The 24,428-nt window shown below is 36.3% G+C and overlaps 1 pseudogene; it reads right to left on the bottom strand.

Annotated features, from left to right (window-relative positions):
• The window catches only part of LOC132417761 (protein tyrosine phosphatase type IVA 1 pseudogene), a 60,376-nt pseudogene extending 36,456 nt beyond the window's left edge, over nucleotides 1–23,920 (bottom strand).
• Nucleotides 23,921–24,428: the final 508 nt, after the last annotated feature.

Below are 24,428 nucleotides of genomic sequence, written 5' to 3'. Positions count from 1 at the left end.
TACTGCTGTGTAGTTAGATGGACTATAGGGAGACAAAACTGGAAAAAGAAATATTAGTTAGGGGCCTGTTGCAGAAGCACAGATGAGAGACAGTTGTAGCCTTGTCTAGAATGGTAGCAGTAGAACTGATGAGAAAGGTTATCAATGCATTTTGGAGGGATAGCTAATAGTACTAGCTGTTGGATGGAAGATAGAGGTGCTGGAAAAGAAGAAATGAGGACAAATTCTTAGGTTTCTTCATGATCTCTTACCTTTATTTTTAAAACCTAACTCTATTGATTGAATGACAAATCTTCAATTGAGAAAAGTTTATTTTATGTTTAAATAGAAGAGAGTAGACAGGTGTTTGAGCTAAATGATCTTTAAGCTCTTGGACAACTTGACTGTCTATGACCCTAACGCTCAGAGTAGAGCAGCTACTCTGCTATTGGTCAGTCAGTCTCAGGAATTGAGGAGCCCACTCAGTAAGAGGGTAGTTGGGACGAGGATGGTGACTCCATCTATACTGGATGCATGTTATTCATTAATTTTTCCAATTTCACATGACAGTGCTTTGATTAAATATAATCATTATCACTTCTGGCTACCCCTGTGTTCTAGGCTTGATGTTAATGCTTTAAATATGTTACCACATAATTCTCATAAAAATGCCATGCAATAAGTAAAATTATTCCTCTCTTATAGATCAAGCAACTGATTCTGAGATAGCAGCAAAATGTCCAAGACCTTAGAGCTAGGAAATAATGCAATCAGAATTTTAACCTAGATCTGTCTAACTTCCAAGATTGTTCTTAACTCCTATTTGGTACTTCTTCATCTCCGATTTGTAAAGATCTTCAGTGAATAATAAATAAGGGCTGTGAGAAGAATTAAAAATAGGGTGGATCAGATAAATATTTTTGTCTTATTTTAACTTAGTTTATTTGAAATCTGTCTTAGCATGAAATAGTGTGAATGTTTTAGTGTGTAAATATATACATATATACACACACTTATACCCACGTATGAAACACACACAGACACACACATATATCGACTCTCAATAGAAAAAGAAATCTCTTAGTAGTAAGACAGGTAAAATCCTCTTGTCATGGGTAACTTTAATTTCAGATCTACTCAACAGATCAATACTTTGGCTTATTGGAGAAGAAGCTTCCTTGAGCAAAAATGAGTGTTCTTTAAAAAAGAAGAAGAAGAAAAATGCCATTTTTATTGCTTGCTCTATGTTCCCATTCATTGGTTGCTTAGAGAATAAATCAAAGTGACAATGAGTTGAAATGAAAATCAAGTTTTGCTAGCATTTTCATTTAAAGAATTCTTCAAAAAGCTGAAAATGAGAGGAAAAAATGAAAGTCATTCTTATTGCTAATGAAATGTTTCCTTGCTGTCAAGCAGTGTGTGGCTGGAAGAAAAACGACTTGGACTTAACCAGAAATTCAAAATACGGTGCATTTTCAACCTGGTAATTAAGCAGATATGAGATGTCACAGTGACTCCTACAATGGACTGGCTCTGAAATGCACACTCTGGATTAAATGGTACCTGAAAGGTGAGGGCACCACTCTGTAGTCTTGGCTAATCTACGTGAAATGATGGCATTGGGAAGCCACTCCTGCTGGTTCCACTAAAGCATGTCCCCATGCACCTGCTCGAAAAGCAGGTGTTTTTTTCCCCATAGATCTGATTTCAAAAATAAGGTTAAAAGATGACAGCTGTGAGGAAATGAAGCCATTCTCTGGTGAGTAGCTGCCCTGTGGATAAGGAAAACAGGTCTTGGAAGCCAGCCCTGCAGCACTTTATTAGTCAGGTGTAAAAGGAGCTGCCTCCTCTAGAACTTGAGCTGAAAGTTTCCTTTTAAGCCTCTCTTAGGCAATATAATTTTTCACTTTCTAAAAACTAAAAAAAATGAACATCTATACCAATATATTCATTTGACATTCATCCCACAAGTATTTGTTGAGCAATTACTAATATTAACAGCAATGCTAACATGCTCCTGAAAAAAGTAAAGAACTTTGTAAGTTAAGGAAATTTTGATGTGCCGTAACCAAAAAAAGTTTGAATTCAGCATTTAGCATTTCTACACGCACGCTAACAGGCAGCTGTTACTGTTGATTAAGGTCATTTGGTGGTACTGCTCAGGGATATAAAAATCTTTCCATGAGAAACATTTCAAACTCAAATACAGTTATCAAATTACTATTTTGCACAAAGTATGTGTGCTGTGGAGGAATTTAATGACGAGAATCTGCTGAAGAAAGTAGACATACAGACAGTGAAATTCAAGTCACAACTATGCTTTCATGGTAAAAATGTCCTATAAGCACAGAACAGAGGAAAATAAAACCCAACTCGGGCAATTAGGGAATGACTTAACGGCATCGTAGTTGAACCTGTATCTGGATATAAACAATAAATTAGGGTGGAATATTCTGGCAGAAGGACCAATAGAGGCAATGAAGGCCCACAGACTACAAAATTTGGGGAATGACAACTAGTATTCTCGTTTGAGGGTAGAAGTGGGGGTGGGAGAAGGGAAGATTTTAATGGGAGATAAAAATGAAGTGAGTGACCACAAATATCATGCTAAAGAATGCGGGCTTTATTCTTGTAGCAAATCAGGAAACATTAGCAGTGCTTGAGCAGGAGTGGGTCATGATCACAACAGTGCTCTAGGAAGATAAAGCCTGTGGCTATAGTGGGGACAGAGAGATAGGATTGGTTTAAAGGCTGTCACAATAGTCCAAACAAAAAGTAACGGGTCCTCAAGTGAGTACAATGGCAATAGGGATGAGGGAGGAAAGAGAAATCAGCAACACTGAAGAAATAGAATTAGTATTGGTTGTTAGTAGATTGAGTTTTTGGTTCGATGTGAAGATGTCCTGATAACTGTTGGAAACTCTGAACTCAGGTCAAGAGAAGCCAAGGTTAGTAACGTAGATCTGGGAGTCCTCTGCATCAAATTTAAATTTGGGGTTTATAGCAGTGGATGAAGGTGTCCAGAAAAGGAAAATATAGCAATTACTAAGGAGGGGGCCATGTGAAATATCTGTGTTTAATAGCTTAAGAAGTGGAAGCATCAAGGGAGGAGGCACAGTGAACCAAAAAGGCAAGAAGAGGCAGGAGTGGTCCAGGCTTTAGGGAAGCCAAGTTGGATGGAGTACAAAAAGCAGGAGTTGGTCCTGATGATTTGTAGGCATTGGTGACCATTGGCAGAGAAGATTCAGAGACAATGTAATGGCCAAATTAAAACTTCCTAAGGTTGAGGAGTAAAGAAAAAAGAATGGAGAGAGTGAACAGACATGACTTTTTGTGACATTAGTTTAGCATGGGAGAGTATGTTGAATGGGAAGCAGAGGCAAAAGTGATGTTTTTAGGAGTGAGGACACAAGAGAATGTGTGTCCTGGAGACCTGGAGACAGAAACCTGAAGAATAAAGTTGTGAGGGAGAGGATCTAAGAAGAGTAAGGGGAGCACATAAGAGGACAGATTATATGGTTGGCCATGGCAAGATAGAATGTTTAAAAATGCAGAAGATATTGAGGTGGGTGAGAAGTAAGCCTACAAATCCAGTGAGTAAAAAGTACAGCAGTTTGAAGGGATGGCCAAGCACAAGCCTGATCCAGTTGTAATAAGGAATAAAGGATTAGAAATGAGGCTGAATGAAATTTATGTAAGGAGATCTGGTTAAGTCAACAAGGATGAAGGTAGAAGCCGATTAGGGGAAGAGAAAAACCTGATAACTAATAGGTGCTTCTATCTGTGATGGTTAATTTTACGTATCAGCTTGACTGGGCCATGGGGTGCCCAGATTAAACATTATTTCTGGTGTGTCTGTGAAGGTACTTGCCCTCCCCAATGTGGGTGGGTATCATCCAATCTGTTAAAGGCCTGAATAGAACAAAAAGCAGAGCAAGGGAGGATTTGTTCCCTTTCTGCCTGTCCATTTGATCTAGGGTATCAGTCCTCACCTACGTTTGGACTAGGATTTACACCACTGTCTCCTCTGGTTCTCAGGCCTTTGGACTCAGACTGGAATTACACTGCCAGGTCTCCTGGGTCTCCAGCTTGCAGACAGAAGATCAGGAGATTTCTCAGACTCATCTATCTATCCATCCGTTCATCCATCTTTCTATCTTTCCATCTATTCCCCATTGTTCTCTTTCTCTGGAGAACCCTGACTAATACACCATCTCTACCAGTATACCTATAGTATGTTTGTATGTGTATACATAGATATACATACATATACACATATATCCATTTTCCTTCCTATAAATATTTAATAACAATTTCTTTTCCTGCTTATTTATTCAGAAATGAGATTACATTTGAAGAAGTATCTTCAAGCCACTTAAATCAAGTTATTACAATAAGAATTAATTTAACTGATGAGGACAAAAGTTAAGGCATAAAAATGGAAAAGAGAAGTCTAATAGGTCACATGTATGTTGTATTTTTGCAGTGGTCAAAGCATTTTTACATACTATGGTGATCTTCTTTGAGCCATACAGTATAGCAGGCAGGAATTATTTTCCCTATTCTTTCAGTGAAGAAACTGGTTTTGACCACACAGATTCTCATCTTCTAAATCCTGATACAGAGCAATTTCTGTTGCAGTTCTCATATCATGTTGTCTTTCTGTTCATATAAAGGTTTTAGGTTTTATTTTTCAAAGGAGTGAAAATATGGAAGAGTAGAATCTTTTCAATGCTCAAGTTTTTATAAACAGTTAAGTTTAATGTCTAATATTTATACATTAATTTATTGTTTATAAGGAGTTTTAATAAAATCTCAATGTCCATTACATGTTCCTGTGAATTCCAAGACAGTCTTTTATTGCATCAGTATGAGCATTAGCAATTTCACCTTCCAGCTCCCTCAACGCTAGACCCTGTGAAAAGTGCTTCAGTCTGGCAAAAAAATCAGACTTTAGAAGAATTACTGGAGAGAAAAGAAACCACACTTTGATAGCATTAATTACTTAGTTGAAACTTGCAGTCTGGATATTCAAGAAGCTTCTGACATATACCACATTACAGTCAGGCAGTAGAGAGACTAGCAACACAAAAATTCTCTTGTCGCCTGAGGCATGTTTTAATTTGAGGCTCAATGATTCAGTCCTACATGAGCAACTGAAATACAAACTTTCCTTTTGGAAGTTGGCTTGTGAGGACTTTGGGGTTAACATCTCTGAAGAGCTTAAGTAACATCTGCCAGAGTAGGACTGTTGTTTCATTTGGTTTAGAATTGTTTATAGGTAAAGACAAACTTTTATTAAATTCTGACATGTTTTCATTCTCATTTAATAGGAAAGAAGATATGTCATAGGTTGGGCAGCAATAAAGACAGCATTCTTCAGGGAGTATGTTAAAGTCATTAACACAGCACTTCATCCTGGCTTCTTTTGGCAGGACCAGCATCAAGGGACAGTTTCTGTTGAGTCTCACCTGAAATTTATTATTTACCAAGTTGTTTAAGATCTGAAAAATGGTGCGGCTGAGTGTCTCAGTGCTTTCTTCAGCTTCAAGGGGCCCATCTTCTGAGGCTGGTTCTTTCCCCAGGGTTCTGTCTCAGGCGTGTAATTTAAGAAGACTGCCATATTATTTTGGAGGTTAAGCTGAGAGCTTCCTTGGGTAATTGAGGTCACCTTCATGTGGGCAGGAGTTGGTTTGAGGTAATTCCATTTCTTTTAATCTTTCTTTTTCCTTTTCTCTGAAGATATCTTCAGAGATGGCAGTGAAAAAGGACAGAGTGCTCTATTTTTTTAGCTGTGGTATGTTCATGAACGTTCAGGTTTTAAATTCTTTGCACAATGTATGTTATGTATAATTCTTTATATGTATAAAATAGTTCATTACAAACCTTTTAAATATTGTTTTCAAAATTTTTTTAAAAGTGATATATTCTCAGAAATTAGACTCTTCCTTTACTCTATTCCTTGTGTTTTTCTCTGATTTCGGCACTTGTGAGGAGAGAAGCAAAATTAAAGTCTTCTAAAAAATCAACTCTTTCAAAGGCTAAGGATTATGGACTGGAGAGCTGGGTTGTAGCCAGTTAATTACCTTTAACAACTTAGAACTTAAAAGGGCATTTTATTTAATTTTTTTGTGTTTTTTCTCTCTCTCTTTTTTTTTTTTTTTTTTTTTTTTTGCATTTTACCTGTGTTGTAGGATTTTTAAGACTTACTTTTAAAATGTTGCTGAGCTGTAGTACTGCAGAAACTGGATATAAAGCAGCATAAGAAGACCTAACGTTTAGAGTGAACTTGACTGAAATCTGATGGGAAAACATTTGGGTCTTCCTCCCTGCCACCCAACCCCCAACCTTGCCTGCTAGGACATTATCTCCTTAAATTAAAGTAACCTTCCAAAAATCACAATTTACATAATGGCTTTCTTATCATTTCTTTCAGGAGTGAGGAAATAAGAGAATGACCATGAAAAGCAATTATCTGGAAAAGGAGAGAAGATGTGTGAGAGGGGATAAAAAGGGCAAAGCCAAAAAATGTAGGAGTGTCTACACCATAACCACTTTAGAATGCCTTTGCTAATGTCTGAAGGCTTCTGAGCTAGGGGAGGGATGATCCCAGTGAATAAGATACGTGTCATAAAAGGAGAAGAATGAGGCATGTTCTTTTCCTATTCACTGGATATATGCCATTTAGGATGATGATGGTGATGATGATTTTTGTAACATAAGGAAGAGAAAGCCAAGGAGAATGGTTTTGGCTTAGTGTGTGGAGGGTATACAATGGTCTTTCAGAGAATAAGACCAGTCCTCTGCTAAGAAAGTCTCAGAACAGGGCTATTAGCTTCTTTTCAAAATCACAATAACCATCCCGAATAAATGCTTGGTAATGCCATGCTGTCCTACTATGTTGTTCTGATCAACTCATTGCTCCACTCTCAACAGTAACACCATTCTCTATTCTTTTCAGAATTGTATACCATCTCTCCAGCTTTTTCCTCATTCTTGACAGATAGCCTCAGTTCATACATCACTTGGAAAACTGAAGCTATCAGATGGAAACTTCGCCAGCTCACTGCCTCCAAACCAACAAACCTACGTACATCTGTCCTCATCATCTCTTACTTTTTTTTTTCCTATTTCATCAGATGAGTCCCTTTTCCTACCTAAATCCACTTCTTCCACTGGTGCTTTAGATATGACCCTTTCTGCCCTTCTCAGGAATTTCACTCCACTATCCCTTGTCTCTTTTGTAGTGATCCTTCTGCTGGTTACATAAAACGTACAGGTCTCACAGTGAAACCTTCCTTCAATCACAAATCCTCCTCCTATGGCCTCACTGATCTTCTCCCCTTCACAGGGGAGAAGATCAGAAAATATGTACAGAAAATATGTACATATTTTCTGTCTCACTTTCTTATTTTATACTTATTCCCCAATCCACCCCCCTATCAATTCACCAAAGCAGTTCTTTCAAACATCACGGATGACCTCTATCTTCCTCAAAAGGCCAGTTTAATGAATTGCTTATTGTATTTGATTTGGTAGGAGTATTTGACGCAGTTGATTGCTCTCTCCTTCTTGAAACTTCTTTTGATCTTAATCATTCCACATTCTCCTAGATTTCCTTCTTTCTTTCACATGCTCCCTTTGTAGTTTCTTTTGCAGGACTGTCCTCCTTCACTCAGGCATCAAATGTTGTAGTTCCTCAAGCATGGGTCCTTGGCTGCATTCTCATTTCACTCTATGGAGACTCCTTAGGCAATTTCTCCCAACCCATGATTCCAAATGCTCCCCTTACACGAATGGCTCCCAAAGTATATCTTTGGCTCTGGAACATATATGTCTAACATCTACTAATGTCTCTTATTGGATGTCACATAGGTACTTCAAATTCAAAGTACTCAGGATGGAAGTCAATTGATTCTCCTCCACCCCAAATCTAATAAGACCTTTCCTACTATTCTTTGTACTAATGAAAGTCTCCACAAATCATCCAAGTGAAAACCAGAAATCTGGAGGGCATTTGTAATATTGCTCTCTCCCTCATTTGCTATCATGCACTGATTTCTAAAACTGGTCCAGCTTAATCTCCCAACTAACTCCCAATCCATTCCACTCGGCTCTATCCACTGTCCCCTAGTCCTGGACATCATCCTCTCTTGCTGGGATTATTATAGAACCTACTAACTAGTAATTCAGTTTTTATTCTGACAGCCTTCCCCATCACAATTCATTCTCTGAATTACAGCAGGTGTGATCTTTTCGAAACAGAAATCAAAAATCATGATGCATCCATTATCTTTTAAAACATTTCAAGGGCTGTCCATTGATCTCAGGACAAAGACTTCAATCTTCACCAAGGTCAAAATGATCTAATGGTATAGATATTAGATACCTCTCCACTCTGTGCCAGTTTTTCTTTATATCTTTTCTCTAACAACTGCGGTCTTTCTCAGTTTCTCAATGAACCATGCTCTCTCCTGCTCTAGAACTTTAATATATTTTGTTCAATACTTCTCCCCACTAGCCCTCACCTCATTAATCCTTATCCATCCTCAAATCTCACCTTTAGTAACTTATCTGGTCACTTAATACTACCATGGTCTCAATCAGGTTCCCTGTAATTCACTGCCATAGAATAATGTCTTTTCCTTTGGACAATCTCTAAATTTGTAATTATTTATTAGCAAGATTTTATTATTAATCTCTCTCCCTCTCCCAGAAAGCTCCATGAAAGCATGGATCGAGGTTCTTTTTTGCTCACAATCATGTCTCCATCACTTAATCAAGTGCACAGTGAATAGAAGCATTTAACAGTTTCTAAATAAATAAAATTCTGAATAAGGTCATCATTATCTTCTTGTCCCCATGTTAATGTTAAATCCATGGTGATATGAGGGAAAAGGAAATAGGTAGGAGACTAGAGAAGTTAAAATAATACTGAACTTATAACTTCTTTGTGAAAATTTTCTGGGCTGAGCTTGGGCTGAGATCAGTGGTCTCCGACTCCTCTGCATTGTGCAGGGAACCTAAGTATCTGTGACCTCCAGGGGGATATCTTACAGCACAGTCACTTCCTCATGCAATTCCCTCACTGGATCTTTGGTAGCCTGTTTCACAGAATTCAGATACCTCATCCTGGATTGTAGGAGTTTTGGGGAACGTGAGTTTATGTACCCCACTAAAGAGAAGCCCTCCATTTTGAACACTCCTAATCTTTGTTCACTTTGCCTCATAGGTTGCCCTTTCCTTTCCACTGTGCTTCACTCTGTCCCATGAATCAGTTGCCTTCTGGTATAATTAATTCCAGGGAGGCCAGGCTTGGTGAGGCCTTTCATTTCAAGTTATTCCTTGCAATTGGGCTTCTCCGTAGCCCACTTAGCATGAAACTGGGGGCGGAGCGGGGAGACAAGAAAAATATAAATTAAAAAAATTAATGTCAATATATTTTTCTGTACAGATTTGTATTTTTGTATAACCCTATACATGTATTGCTCTGTAAATGTGCTATGTTGCTGTTTCATGCACTTTATTTGTACAATATAGCAGGTTTCTATAACATACACCCTACCTTACAGCAAGTGCACATAAATATTGATAGACATCTTTGAAAAACTTTATCACTTTGTGCAACAGACTTAGGTTTCTCTGAAGACAAAAGCATCCCTGAAGCCAAGTTTTTTGTTTTAAAGCTTTGTACTCAATAGTAATGTAGGTAGTATATGTCATTACATTGTATAACCAGAGACAGGCTTGGAAGGATGAATTCACAAAGTGAGTCAGTAGAGAGCCCAGAAATTTTGCCTTCTACAAATTAGTTGATCCTTCTCTTCTCACTTTTAAGTGGGAGAGATGACTATAAACATCTGAAAGCTTGTTAATGTATTATTCATGAAAGGATGTTGTTGATGCATGCTTTTGAGTCTGAAGGTACATGTACTTACATCTAAGAAAGAAAGCAGTGAACAGAAATCCTGTCAACAAGCACAAGGAAATATGTCATTATCAATTTGAGGATTCACTTTTTCTGGAAGGTTGTAAATATATCTTTTTAAAACTGCTGATCCAATAATGCATTGGTTATAAACCATTTTTACTTAATACTAAATTCAAGTATGCAGGATGATTGCAAAATAATGTAAAAAAAAAGTGTTATTTTATTCAGTTATTTCTCATTGTATGATATATATGCATTGAACTAAAAGAATTATAAATGTCTATACATAAATAAATTATTTTAGCTACATATATGAATTTGTGCCCTTCTAGTAAAACTCATCTGAAACTCTGGATTTTTAAAAATGGGCAAACAGAAATTGACTTTTTGGTCAAATTTATAAAAAGGTATTGTTCTGAACCCATGGCATTATGCTTATGGAAATAAAAATTCTTACCTAGTGGTACAAAAATATGGGAGTGTGAATGGTTTATGGTACCTTCCTACGTTCCCTAATCTAGCTCCTCTGTATGGGCTGCCATGTTGCACAAGTCTCCCCTTGAGGTGTACAATGCAGTAATATTGCCTGCCACTTTAATATTTCCCCATGTTACAGAAAGGTCTTCCCTGACAGGTGTTCTAACAATCCCCTCAGAACTTAGCTCTTCTTTTGTAATGTAGTTTCATTGTATAATAAAGCTTGATGAATAGTATTTCCTCCAATAATTAATATTAAATGTTCAAATGTAAAAAAATTAGTTTAAAGAATATTACAATGAAAACCATATATATAACCCTTAGATTCTATATTTGACATTATACACTGTAATTTATTTATTACATATCAGTCCACCTATTTATCTGTCTGCCCACACATAAGTCCATCTAATTTTTGATATGTTTCCAAGTAAGTGAAACATCAGTGCAGGTATCCCATAGTACTTCAATGTGTTCACACTAACCTAAGTTCCATCTTCGTTCACATTTCTTTTTCTTTTGAGATAAAATTTACATACAAGGAAATGAATACTTTTAAGTGTACTGTTCTATAAGATTTGTAAACAGGGTTTATCTAACTGCTATCCCTTTTAAGATACATTATAGAATATCCTAGAAAGTTTCGTCCTGACCTTTCTCAGTCCCTCCCGTTTCCTAGAGGGAAGTTCTGTTCTTATATATATTTTTAACAGTGATTAGTTTTGCTTGTTCTAGAATTTCATATAAATGAAATCGTACAATCTATACTCTTGTGTAATGCCTCTTTACTCAATGTTTTTGACATTCACTGATATTTTTGCATTAAGACAATAGTTTGTTCCTTTTACTGTTAAGTATTATCCAACCGAATGTCTATATTACAGTTTGTTTATCCATATTCTATTGATGAACACTTGGACTCTTCAGTTTTTGGCTATACAATAAAATACAAATAATATTTCTAGACAGGTTTTTCTTTCAGCCATTCTAGTTGATATGTAGTCGTGTTTCATTGTGATTTTAGCGTTCACTTTCCTGATGTAAATTAATGACACTGACCATTTTTTTACGTGCATACTTTTATGAAGTGTTTGTTCAAAACTTTGCCAATTTTTTCTTATGTTTTTAGTATTGTATTGTAGGAGTTCTTTATCTTGAATACCAGGATATTTTCGGATATATGTTTCACAAATATATTCTCTCAGTCTGTGACTTGCCTGTATATTTTCTTAATGATGAATTTTGGTGATCAGAGGTTTTAAATTTTCCAAAGTCCAATTTATTATTTTTTATTGTGCTTTAGTATCATGTCTACAAACTCTTTGATGTAGCCTTGGTCACAAAGATATTCTCCTATGGTTTCTTCTAAAAAATGTGTAATTCTACATTTGATCTATGATCATTTTCAGTTAATTTTTGTATAAGGCATGAGATTTAGATTGAGATTCATTGTTTTGCATATGGATGCGCAATTATTCCAACACCATATATTGAAAAGACCATTATTTCTACATTTAATTTCCTTTGTAACTTAAAAAAACACCCCCAAATATCCATATGTGTAAGGGTCTATTTCTGGATCATGATCTCAGTATCTTTCCCTTCATCAATATACACATGTTGGGGGTATTGTAGGTTTACGTTAAGGTTTTAAAGTTAAGCAGTATGATTCCTCCAACTTTGTCCTCTTTCAAAATTGTTTTAGCTATTCTAATATCTTTGCCCTTCCATTTAAATGTTAGAATCAGCTTATTTATAGGTAGCACAAATTCTGCTGGGACTTTGATTGAGCTTACATTAAGTCTATAGTTAATTTAGGGAGAACTGTTTATTTACATTGCTGATTATTCCAACCTATGAACTCAGTACTTGTCACCATTTATTTTAATCTACTTTCAGTTTTCAACATATAGGTCTTGTACTTGTTTTGTTAGATTTATATATAAGTATTATATATCTTAAGGGTACTATTTCAAATGGTATTGTGTTTTTAATTTTAGTTAACAATATTTTCATTACTAATGTATAGAAATATGATTGATTTTTTGTGTGTATTGACCTTGCATCCTTTGACCTTGCTAAATCATTTATAAATTCCAGATTATTTGTAGACTGTGATATTTTAAATTTCTTAACATGTGCAAATTGGAAAAGTGTTTATTTCTTTTTTTATGCTATATATGCATTTTATTTCCATATCTTGACTTATTGCACTGGTTAGGACTTCTGATACCATGCTGAATAGAAATGGTGAGAGTAGTCATTCTGCCTTGTTCCTGATCTTATGGGGAAAGCATTCAGTCTTCCACCTTTAAGTAGGATGACAGATGTAGGATTTTTGTTCATGCTTTTTATCAGTTTGAAGAAGTTCCTCTCTCTTCTTGTTTTATTGAGAGTTTTTATCATAAATGGGGATTCAAATATTTCTCTGCATCTGATAATATGATCATGAGTGTTTCCTTCCTTGGACTATAAGATATAGAGTACATTGATTGATTTTTTTCCCAGCTTTATTGAGATATAATCATCAAATAACATCATATGAATTTGAGGTGTACAATATAATGATTTGATACATCTAAATTGAAAAATGTTTACCACAATAAGGTAAACATTAAAAATTAGTAAATGTAAAAAATTAGTCAACACAGCCTTGACCTCACATCTTTGGGTTGTTATTAAAAGGTGAAACATTTAAGATCGACATGTACAGCAACTTTCAAGTGTAGAATATAGTATTGTTAACTATAGTCACCATGCTGTACATTAGATCCCTGGAACTTATTTCTCTTGTAGCTGAAAGTCTATACACTTTGATCAATGTCTCCCCATTACCCACAACCCAGACCCTAGCAACCATCAATCTACTCTGTTTTCATGAATTTGATCTTTAGATTCTACGTATAAGTAAGATCATACATTATTTGTCTTCCTCTGGCATTTCACTTAGCATAAGGCACAATGGCAGGATTTAATTATTTTTATGACTGAATATTCCATTGTGTATATATACCATATCTTCTTTATCCATTAATCCATAGGAGACACTTAGGTTGTTTCCATATCTTGGCTATTACAAATAATACTGCAATGAACATGAGAATGCAGATATCTCTTTGAGATCCTGATTACATTTTCTTTGCATATATACACAAAAGTGGGATTAATGGATCCTACTGTAGTTCTGTTTGTAATTTATGAGGAACATCTTACTGTTTTCCATAGTTCCCACCAACATTCCCACCAACACTGCATGAGAATTCCTTTTCTCCACATCCTCACCAACACTTGTTATTGCTTGTCTCTTTAATAATAGTCATTCTAACAGGTGTAAGGTGATATCTCACTGTGGTTTTGATTTGCATTTCCCTGAGGATTAGCAATGTTGAACAACTTTTTATGTTTCTGTTGACCATTTGTGTGGCCAGTATGTTGTCTTTGGGAAAATATCTTCTGTCCATTTTTAAATCAGATTTTTTTAAACTAGTGAGTTATATAAATTCCTTATATATTTTGGATATTAGTAACCCCTATCAGATAGATAGTTTGCAAATATTTTCTCCCATTCTGTAGGTTGATTTTTTGTTTTTTTGATTTTGTTTGTTGTTTGTTTGTTTGTTTTTGCTGTGCAGAAGCTTTTTTAGTTTGATGTAGCCCAACTTACTTCTTTTTGTTTTTGTTGCTTGTGCTTAAATCCAAAAAAAAAAAAAATTTGCCTAGACCAGTATGAAGGATATTTTCTCCTATGTTTCCTTCTAGGAATTTTGCAGTGCAGGTCTTATATTTAAATCTTTAATCCATTTCAATTTAATTTTTGTTAGTGGTGTAAGATTGTCATCCAAATTTATTCTTCTGCATGTGATTATCTAGTTTTAGCAACACCAGTTATTGAAGAGACTATCCTTTCCCCATTGTATATTCCTGGTTCCCTTGGCAAATATTAGTAGGTTGTATATGTGAGGGTCTATTTTGGGGCTCTAAGTTCTGTTACATTGGTCTATGTATCTGGTTTTTTGTCAATACCATACTGTTTTGATGAGTATAGCTTTGTAATATACTTTTAAATCAGGAAATAGGATGCCTCCAGCTTTGTTCTTTCTCAAGGTTGCTTTGTCAATTTGTGGTCTTGGTGATTCCACATGAATTTTTTGATTGTTTTTTCTATTTCTGTAAAAATGTCATTGGAATTTTCATAGGGATTGCATTGAATATATGTATGGCTTTGAGTAGTATGAACATCATAACAATATTAACTCTTCTGATCCATGAACATGGGCTATCTTTCTGTTTATTTGTGTCTTCAGTTTCTTTCATCAATATCTTATAATTTTCAGTGTATAAATCTTTCACTTCCTTGATTAAGTTTATTCCTAAATAGTTTATTATTTTTGATGTCATTGTAAATGAGATTTTTAAATTTCTTTTTGAAATGGTTCATAATTAGTTTATAGAAATGCAATGGATTTTTGTATATTTATCTGGTATCCTACAACTTCACTGAATTCATTGATTAGTTCTAACAATTTTTTGGTGGAGTTTAGGCTTTTTCTATGTACAAGATCATGTCACCAGCAGACTATTTTACCTCTTTCTTTTCAATTTGGATGCCTTTTTTCTTGTCTAATTACTCTGGCTAGGATTTACAGTACTATGTTTAATATAGTTTGGCAGTATTTTATTGAGAATTATTATATCTATATTCATCAAGAGTACTGGCCTATAGTTGTCTTTTCTTTCAATATCACTATCTAGCATTGATATCAGGGTAATGTTGGCCTCATAAAATAAGTTTGGAAGTACTCCCTCCTCTTCAATATTTTGGATGAATTTGAGTAAGATTGGCATTAATTCTTTCTTTAAATGTTTGGTAGTATTCACTATCTGGTCCTGGGCTTTTATTTGCTGGGAAATTCTTGATTACTGATTCAATTACTGATTCAATTCAAATTCTTGATTACTGATTACTGATTCAGCTTTATCCATTACTGATCTGTTTAGATTTTTTATTTCTTTATTATTTCATACTGATAAGTTATATGTTTTCTAGGAATTTATCCATTTCTTCTAGGTTATCCAGTTTGTTGGCATATAATTGTTCATAGTAATTTCTTATGACCCTTTGCATTTTTGTAATATCAGTTGTAATGTCTCCCCTTTCATTCCTAATTTTGAGTCCTCACTGTCTTTTTTGAAAAGTCTAGCTAAAGGTTTGTCAATTTTGTTTCTCTTTTCAAAAACCAACTTTTAATTTTATTGAGGCTTTTACTTATTTCTTCTCTAATCTATGTTATCTGCTTTCTTCTAACTTTGGACTTAGTTTTTTCTTCTTTTTAGTTCCTTAAGGCATAAAGTTAGGTTGTTTATTTGAGATTTTTTTTAATGTGCTCACTTATCACTGTCAGCTTCCCTCTTACCACTGCTTTTGCTGTATCCCATAAGCTTTGATATTTTGTGTTTCCATTTTTATTTGTTTCAAGATATTTTTTGATTTCCCTTTTGAGTTCATCTTTGACAATTTGGTTGTTCAGGATTGTATTGTTTAATTTCCACATACTTGTGAATTTTCCAGTTTTCCTCCTGTTATTGATTTCTAGTTTCATACTTTTGTGTTTGGAAAAGGCACTTGAAATGATTTCAGCCTTCTTAAATTTTAAGGGTATTTTTAATTTCTTCTCTCAGTTCTTTCAGTTTTTATGTATATTACATAAATACATGTGCTATACATATTTCAAAGATCTTTATTTTGTGCACCATCATTCAGGATTGTTTTGTCTTCTTGGTGAACTGCCATGTTTAGCCCTGATAATTTTGTTTGCCCTGAAGTCTACTAATCTGATGTTAATAAAACCACTGAAGATTTCTTTTGATTAGTACTTACAGGTTATATTTTTATAATGCTTTTTTAGAAAACCCATCTATAGCATTATATTTAAAGATGGGATTCATGATTGGCAAGGCTCTGTCCCACAGTCTCTGAAAACCCCATTGGTATGAGGGTGGGGTCCAACTCCTTCTGTAGAACTTGCCTATAATAGGTCTGGTAGTCCAAAGGGTACTCTTCTGTAGGTCAGTCCTCTTCTCAGCCCTTGGCTAGGGTGTGGCTTTCCTTGAGGCTAATTTTGTCTGCATTGATTGTTGTTTCTGAGTTGCAAGCTGCTTTAGTTACCAGGAGACAAATATATGCTTACCCTAGGAAACTCACTGAAACATTATCCATTGAGTCTCAAGGTTCCAGCCAATTTGACTTCCTTTTCCCACTTTCAAAGACTTGTGATAGTTTTTTTATTTCTTTCAGGGTTTTAGTTTTAAATTTCTGAATGAATAGGGTGCACTGTTGTTAATTTATCTTGTCTAACACTGGGTGCCCAGACTTTTATTTCTGTATGAGTCAATTTTTTCTGTTCTTTCACATGTTTAGTTTGTTTTTTTTTTTAAGGTGGATACTAAAGTTTATGATGGATACATTGTAGAGATTCTGAATTTAGTTATCTTCGTCTCGAGATTAATTCTTATTCTACCCTACAATTAACTCAACTAGGTCAAACTTCAAATTCAGGTTTCTTGTTTAGATCAGCAGTTGAAATCTCTGATCAGTTCTTCCACCTTCAAGTTACTGTAGACACTGGTGTCTCCTCTGCAATTGCACAGTTTCTCGATTAGCCAAAAATTTCAGTGATTTTACATGCAGATTTTGGGGCTTCCATCTGTGGGACCTCCTCCTTCCTAGATTCTCTGCCCCTTAATTTTTGTTCTACCAGTCTCAAACGTTGTCTTCTGATACATAAAGCTAGTAAAGCTCAAGTTTTCTGACACCCTGAACAGTTTTCTGATGTCTTGAGCCATGGGAAGACTGGGGTATGAATCAGACAAAAAAGTTTTAAATTTACAAATATTGCCAGGATCTTATCTTTCCTGTCTCTTAAAGGAAGATTCCCATCCAGTTTCTACCTGATTTTGATCACTATCCAATGCCTTCATACAGTTGGGTGATGTTATATGTTTGACCTCGATTTTATATCTGGTATCTCTTTCTGCTGTATCTGCTAGAGGTTTAGTTTCAGCATTCCACATTGCTGTTACTGGAATCTGTAAGCCCCCTTTACCATTTTTTGTGGATATCACATTATAATAGTGAAGGCCAGGGAAGCTGTCATTCATGCCATGGACCTGCCTCTTATTTTATGCTTAGTCTTGTTAACAAGAAATATAACCCCATCCCCCCTTTTAAAATTGTTGTTTAGTTCCAGCACTTGAACCAATAAGATTATGTGCCACAATCTCACCCTTGAGGGAGTTATTTACAGACAGAGGCAGCCAGCAGTCTCCAGGGGTGCTGAGATTCCCTCTTCAGGTCAAGAGGGGCCAGCACTTAAGTCAGAGGTTCACAGGTGAAAGAGCACTGGTGTATCTGGACAGAGCATACCCTTTTTCCCTGAAAAAAGTGTGTAAGAGTGTTTCCTTTAGGGTATCTGCATAGAATCATTACCCCTATAAGAAAACTCCAGATATCTCCTGATAATATTTCTTTACCAAGTCAAATTAAGATATCCACATTCAAAACTTCCATTATAGCTACTGGCTTCCTGTTCTCTTTGTCGGGGTGGGGGGCATACACATACTCATCAGTGTTAGTAAAGTGGGAGAGCATATAAGAGAAAATTATAATGGCTTGATACTCAAACTGTGATCTATGGACCAGCAGCATTAGCATCATCTGGAAACCTTTCAGAATGCAGAACACCAGGTCTTATGAATATACTGAATCAGAATGCTCAGTTTAGCAAGATCCCCAGGTGATTCGCATGCACTTTAAAGTCTGAGAAACACTAGGCTAAAATATAGGCTGCCTAGAGAAGAGCTTCTTAAACTATTTGTGAATATTTTTAATTTTTTGTTTGTGTGTGGTTTATATCCATTGTAGACCAATATAACTTAGCATACAATAAAAATGTATTAATATTAAAATGAAATAAATACAATATAAAATCCTGAACTTTATTAGATTCAATAGACATAGAATCACCTTCAAAAGTGTAATCAGAACATACAATTTTAAAAAATGAAAATAATTATAAAAGCTATATTTGTTCACTGAAAGAGTGCCTTTTAGATTATTCATATTCACATATAACATAATAAATGTCTTCTGTTGACTTTATAATTCAATATTCTTCCTTTCAAATTATTATTTTTAGCTGAATTTATTTGTAATGGTTTGTTTGAAAATTCCAATTAGGTTTTAATGGTTTCATTAGATAGTATATCTCTGCAAATAATACTCTGTGGTTTTCTCACTTCATCATCAAATATGTTTACAAAACAAAATTAAATATAACCTGCATGAATTTTTTTTTGTATTTTTTCAGAATCACTTCCATTTTTATCATTTGTTTCATTACTACTGCCATGTTAGGAAAAAGGGTGTCTTTGCTTGACAAAGAGTATGATGAAGCTTGTTTAGCCACATGTAAGTTATACTTTAAAATAAATAATTCAAAACTGGCTTCCTTAATTTTGTTAGGAGTTATAAATATTAAATTTAGAAAAAAAAGTTTTTGATTGATCAAAAGTATAAAATATTGTCATAAACATAAAAGCTTATATTTTCTTATATTCTGAAATCTTTTGAAATAGCGACGACAGACACCTTAAAACATCACATCTCACTATATTGTCTTATAAGGCATAGTAGTAGGTACCTCTCACCATATGAAAATCATACCACGAATTCAACAGCTGAACTGGTCTAATCTTATTCAAAAAGGCAAATCCATTTATCATGCCTTTGGATGTCACAGTAATGTCAAATTACTATAAAAAATATAAATGCTTACACTCACTTATAGTACTTATCTTTTTGCAGATCTGCAACAGAGTTGGTGGCCTTTATCAATTCACAGACCATATGTTGAGCAGCACTGGTCTAGACTACTGAGATTGAAGAATAACTAATCCAGTGCACCAAGAAAGTGAGCATTTCCCATTTTCAAATCAACTATTTCTTTCATGCAACAATGCTGAATAGTAGCATAAGTCAGGCAATGTGGATATAGCAACTTAGTGATTCATGTCCTATATCTAACTAACTAAAGTCTACTTGAGAAATGACAGGTAGCTACTACCTAAATGGTTCTGAGACATATCGATTGGATTTGCACATTAAATTTAGATCAAAAGTCCCCTCTTCCTAAGTTGCTCAGCCACTACAACCAGGCCCTTTACCAAAACCTCACTTGCTATGGTTATATAGTGCCCTCTGTCCTACAACAATATTTGGCTTGTACTTATGGCTTCTTCAATTTTCATTTTATTTCATTATAGAGACTAGATATTCCCTCTCCATTGTACCTTGTTAACAACAATTTTGTTTTAAAAAGATCTATATGTATTTGCATTTTTACTCTGTTCTTAGATAAAGTTGGTTTTTCTTAATTTTCTTTTTATTTATGTGTTTATTGCTAAACACTCTGGCACCTTCTTCAATGCTTTATTTTAACCACCATCAACATCATCATAACAAGATGGATAATTTTACGACCTCAGAGCATAGTCTGGTCAGGCATAATTTGGAGATATTATGGGTTGGTTCCAGACGACCACAAGAGTGAATATCTCAATAAAGTGAGTCACACAAATTTTTTAGTTTTTCAGTGCATATAAATGTTATGCCTACACTATACTATAGTCTGTTAAGTGTTCAATTGCACTCTGTCTTAAAAAACAATGTACAAACTTAATCAAAAACTAATTTACTGCTAAAAATTGTCAACCATCATCTGACCCTTCAGTGAGTCATAATCTTTTTGCTGGTGGAGGATCTTGCCTCAACATTGATGGTTACTGACAGATCAGGGTATTGGCTGTTGGTTGCTGAAGGTTGGGGTGGCTTTGGTAATTTCCTAAAATAAGACACCAATGAAGTTTACCACATCCATTGACTCTTCCTTTGAGGAATAATTTCTCTGTAGCATTGCAATGATGTTTGATAGCATTTTACCCATGGCAGATCTTCTTTCAAAATCAAAGTCAAATCCTCTCAGACTCTGCCACTGCTTTACCAACTTATTTGTATCCTAAATCCTTTGTTGTCATTTCAAGTCTTCACAGTGTCTTCACCAGGAGTAGATTCCATTTCAAGAAACCACTTTCTTTGCTCATCCATAAGAAGTAACTTCTCATCTATTCAAGTTTTATCATGAGACTGCAGCAATTCAGTCACATCTTCAGGCTCCACTTCTAATTCTAGTTCTCTTGCTATTTCCACCACATCTGCAATGACTTCCTCCACTGAAGTCTTGAACCCCTCAAAGTCATCCATAAGGGTTGGAATCGACTTCTTCCAAACTCCTGCTAATGTTGATATTTAGACTCTTTCTATGAATTAGGAATATTCTTAAAGACATCTAAAATGGTGAATACTTTCTAGAAGGTTTTCAATTTATTTTGCCATTCCATCAGAGCAATAACTATCTTTAGCAGCTATAGCCTTACAAAATGTATTTCTTAAAGAATAAGACTTAAAAGTCAAACTTACTCCTTGATCCAAGGGCTGCAGAATGGATGTTTTGTTAGCAGGCATGAAAACAAGATTAGTTTCTTTGTATATCTGCATCAGAGCTCTTGGGTGACCAGGTGGATGATTGTCAGTGACTAGTAATATTTTAAGACAGATATTTCTTTCTGAGAAGTGGATCTCCACAGTGGGTTTAAAATATTCAGTAAACCACGTTGCAAACAGACATGCTATCATTCAGGCTTTGTTGTTCTTATAAAACACAGGAAGAGTAGATGTAGCATAATTCTTAAGGACCCCAGGATTTTCTGAATGGTAAATGTGCACTGGCTTCAACTTCAAGTCAGCAGCTGCCTTAGCCTCTAACAAGAGAGGCATCCTGTCCTTTGAAGCTTTGAAGCCAGGCACTGACTTCTCTCTAGCTTTGAAAGTCCTAGGTGGCATCTTCTTCTAATAGAAGGCTGTTTCGTTTACATTGGAGATCTATTGTTTACTGTGGCTACCTTCATTAATGATCTTACCTAGACCTCCTGGATAACTTGCTGCAGTTTCTACTTCAGCACTTGCTGCTTCACGTTACACTTTTACATTATAAGGTGACTTCTTTCCTTAAGCCTCATGAACCAACCTCTGCTAGCTTCAAACTTCTCTTCTGCAGCTTCCTCACCTCTCTCCCTTCATAGAATTGAAAAGAGTTAGGGCTTTATTCTGGATATTAGGCTTTGGTTTAAGGGAATATTGCAGCTGGTTTGATCTATCCAGAGCACTAAATCTTTCTCCACATTAGCGATAAGGCTGTTTTCTTTCTTTCTTATCATTCGTGTGTTCACTGGAATAGCACTTTTCATTTCCTTCAAGAACTTTTCCTTTTCCTTCACAACCTGGCTAACAGTTTGGCACAAGAGGCCTATCTTTCAACCTCCCTTTTTTTTTTTTTTTTTGACATGCCTTCCTCACAAAGCTTAATCACTTGTAGGTTTGATGTAAAGTGAGAGACATGTGACTCTTCCTTTCACTCGAATACTTAGAAGCCACTGTAGAGTTATTAATTGGCCTAATTTAAATATTGTTGTGTCTCAGAAAATAGGGAGGCCCAAGGAGAGGGAGAGAGATGGGGGAATTGCCAGTGGAGAGAGTAGTCAGAGTACATACAACATTTATCAATAAAGTTCACCATCTCATATGGCTGCAATTCACGGCACCCCAAAACAATTACAGTAGTAACATCAAAGATCATTGATGACAATAACGAATATAATGGCTAAAGAGGGAGGGGATATGAGGATATATGTATACGTACAGCTGATGCACTTTGTTGTACAGCAAAACTAACAGAACATTGCAAAGCAATTACACTCCAATAAAGATATTTTAAAAAAATAGTTTTGAAAGAGTTTGAAATATTGTGAGTATTACCAAAGAGATAAAAGTGAGCAAATGCTGTTGGAAAAATGGCACTGTTAGACTTGCTTGACACAGGGCTGCCACAAAACTTCAATTTTAGAAAAAAATGTCACATCTATGAAGCACAATAAAGTGAAGCACAATAAAACTAGCTATGCCTGTAATCGTTGGAAGACAGTTCCATTAAGTGAGGACTGATGGTAGAGAAGGGGATAATCCTAAATGTTCACCACCTAAAAATCCACCCTAAGACAGATCTCACTGTTGCCTAATCACCATCACAGATATTGGGGAAAGCTATTTCCTTATTCACTAGGGTATTCGTACACTGGTTATTTCTAAGCCTTCAAAATCTTTCAATTGATGAAATAACGAAGCATTCCCTGAAGCATTCAGAATGCTGGAGCCATGCCATGTACCTTGGAGAAATGGGAATGGCCTCTCTTTCCCTACTATATATCACACATTGTGACGTGGATTCCAAATAACAGTATCTATAACACCCAGTCTCAAAGGATACCTAGTAAAAGAGATTGTTGCCTTCTGTAATGATTAAGGTGGGCATTAGGGGGGTGCATCCTGAAACAAAGAAATAAAACAGTATGAAAATTAATAGATTGGAAGTAATACCATTATGATAGTTAGAGTCCAGATAAAAATGGGGTCTGAATTAATGAAATGGGACAAGAAAGGACAAACCAGTTTTGAGGAACGTAACAGAGACTGACTGGACATGGGATGCTAGGGACTGTGGGGATTTCAGAGAGATGATGATGTGGAAAGAAGAGTACATTTATACAATTTTGAATAAATAAAATTTGAACTGCCAGTGGGATTCAAGTGGCAGCTTTCAATGTAGAGATCTGTATGATAAAAACAACCCCAAAGATTTCAAATAACGGCAAGTACAAGCATTTAGATAAAATTACAGGAAAATTGTTGTAAAAACAGCAATTCCAAGTAATGACTAAATGAAGAGTCAAGAAATAAATGGGTGTTTTTTTATCGTGCCCAAACGACACTGAATTACACAAAATATAGTTTAAATAAGTACAACAGGGGGATTCTGATCAAGGTGGCAGAGTAAGAGGGCATGGAGCTCACCTCTGCCCATGAACATATCAAAAATATATCTACGTGTAGAACAATTCTCACCGAAAACTAACTGGAAACTGGCAGAAGGACTTCTGTAAGACCAAAGCTTTAAGAAAGATCCACAGGTAATTGGGTTAGAAGAGGAGAAAAGCAATCCATTTGGGCCCTGGGCCCTGGGCCCCTGGGAGGGGACTCAGAGAAAAAGGGAGATTATACGGGTGGACACATAACCTGAGGAGTGAGCATTTCAAGCCGCAGGTTGAGTGCTGCCGTCCTGGGGTCCCAGGAGGGAGAGACAAGCCTCCTTGGCTGGTTGGAGGACCACTGTGACTAACAGAAGGGCTGTAAGAAGCCTGGACTGGCGCTCGCTGGTTTGCTCCCAGGCAGGGCAGAGAGAAGTCTATGCTTGCGGTTGCAGGGTTTCCCACAACTGACTCACTGAGTGCCACAGGCTGTGCCAAGCAAACACTCCGGCTCCGCTCACTGTACGCCACAGTGCAGTACTGGATCTTGGTAGCCATGCCATGGGACTGGCTTGACCGTGGGTCAAAGACTTGACCATGGGATGCAGAGGTAACCCCGGCCTGGGGCAGAGGCTGGGTGGGCGGCTGTAGCCATTGTTGACGCTTATTCAAGCAGCGCCTCGGAAGCAGCCCAGACCTCTGACAGCGCCGCTCCACCACAGCTCACCCATCCCCAGTACATGCCGAGAGCCCACATGGGTCCCACCTGCCCCGCGGGCGGTTCCACGACAGGGCAGAGGTGGCGGAAGCCGAGGGCAGTGATGGGCTGTGAGGGACAAAGGGGACTTGCACCTGAGGCTGCCCGGGCCGCGCATTGGACCTCAGCCTGTGACTGACTTGAGCCGAAGCCTGCACAGGCCCCAGTGCTTTAGCACTTCCCACCGGCTTCAGGGAGAGGGCAAAACAGACACTTAGAGGGAACAAAACCAGTTCTGGCCTGATCCTTAGGGCTTCTGCTCCAGAAACCTGGGATTAGGCCTCCCCACCAATAGGGTGGTGATGGCCA

This window comes from Delphinus delphis, chromosome 2 (genome assembly GCF_949987515.2).
Source record: "Delphinus delphis chromosome 2, mDelDel1.2, whole genome shotgun sequence".
Lineage (NCBI taxonomy): Eukaryota > Metazoa > Chordata > Mammalia > Artiodactyla > Delphinidae > Delphinus > Delphinus delphis.
The sequence above is the reverse complement of the archived record's forward strand: the minus strand, read 5'-3'. Positions and strand labels throughout refer to the sequence as shown.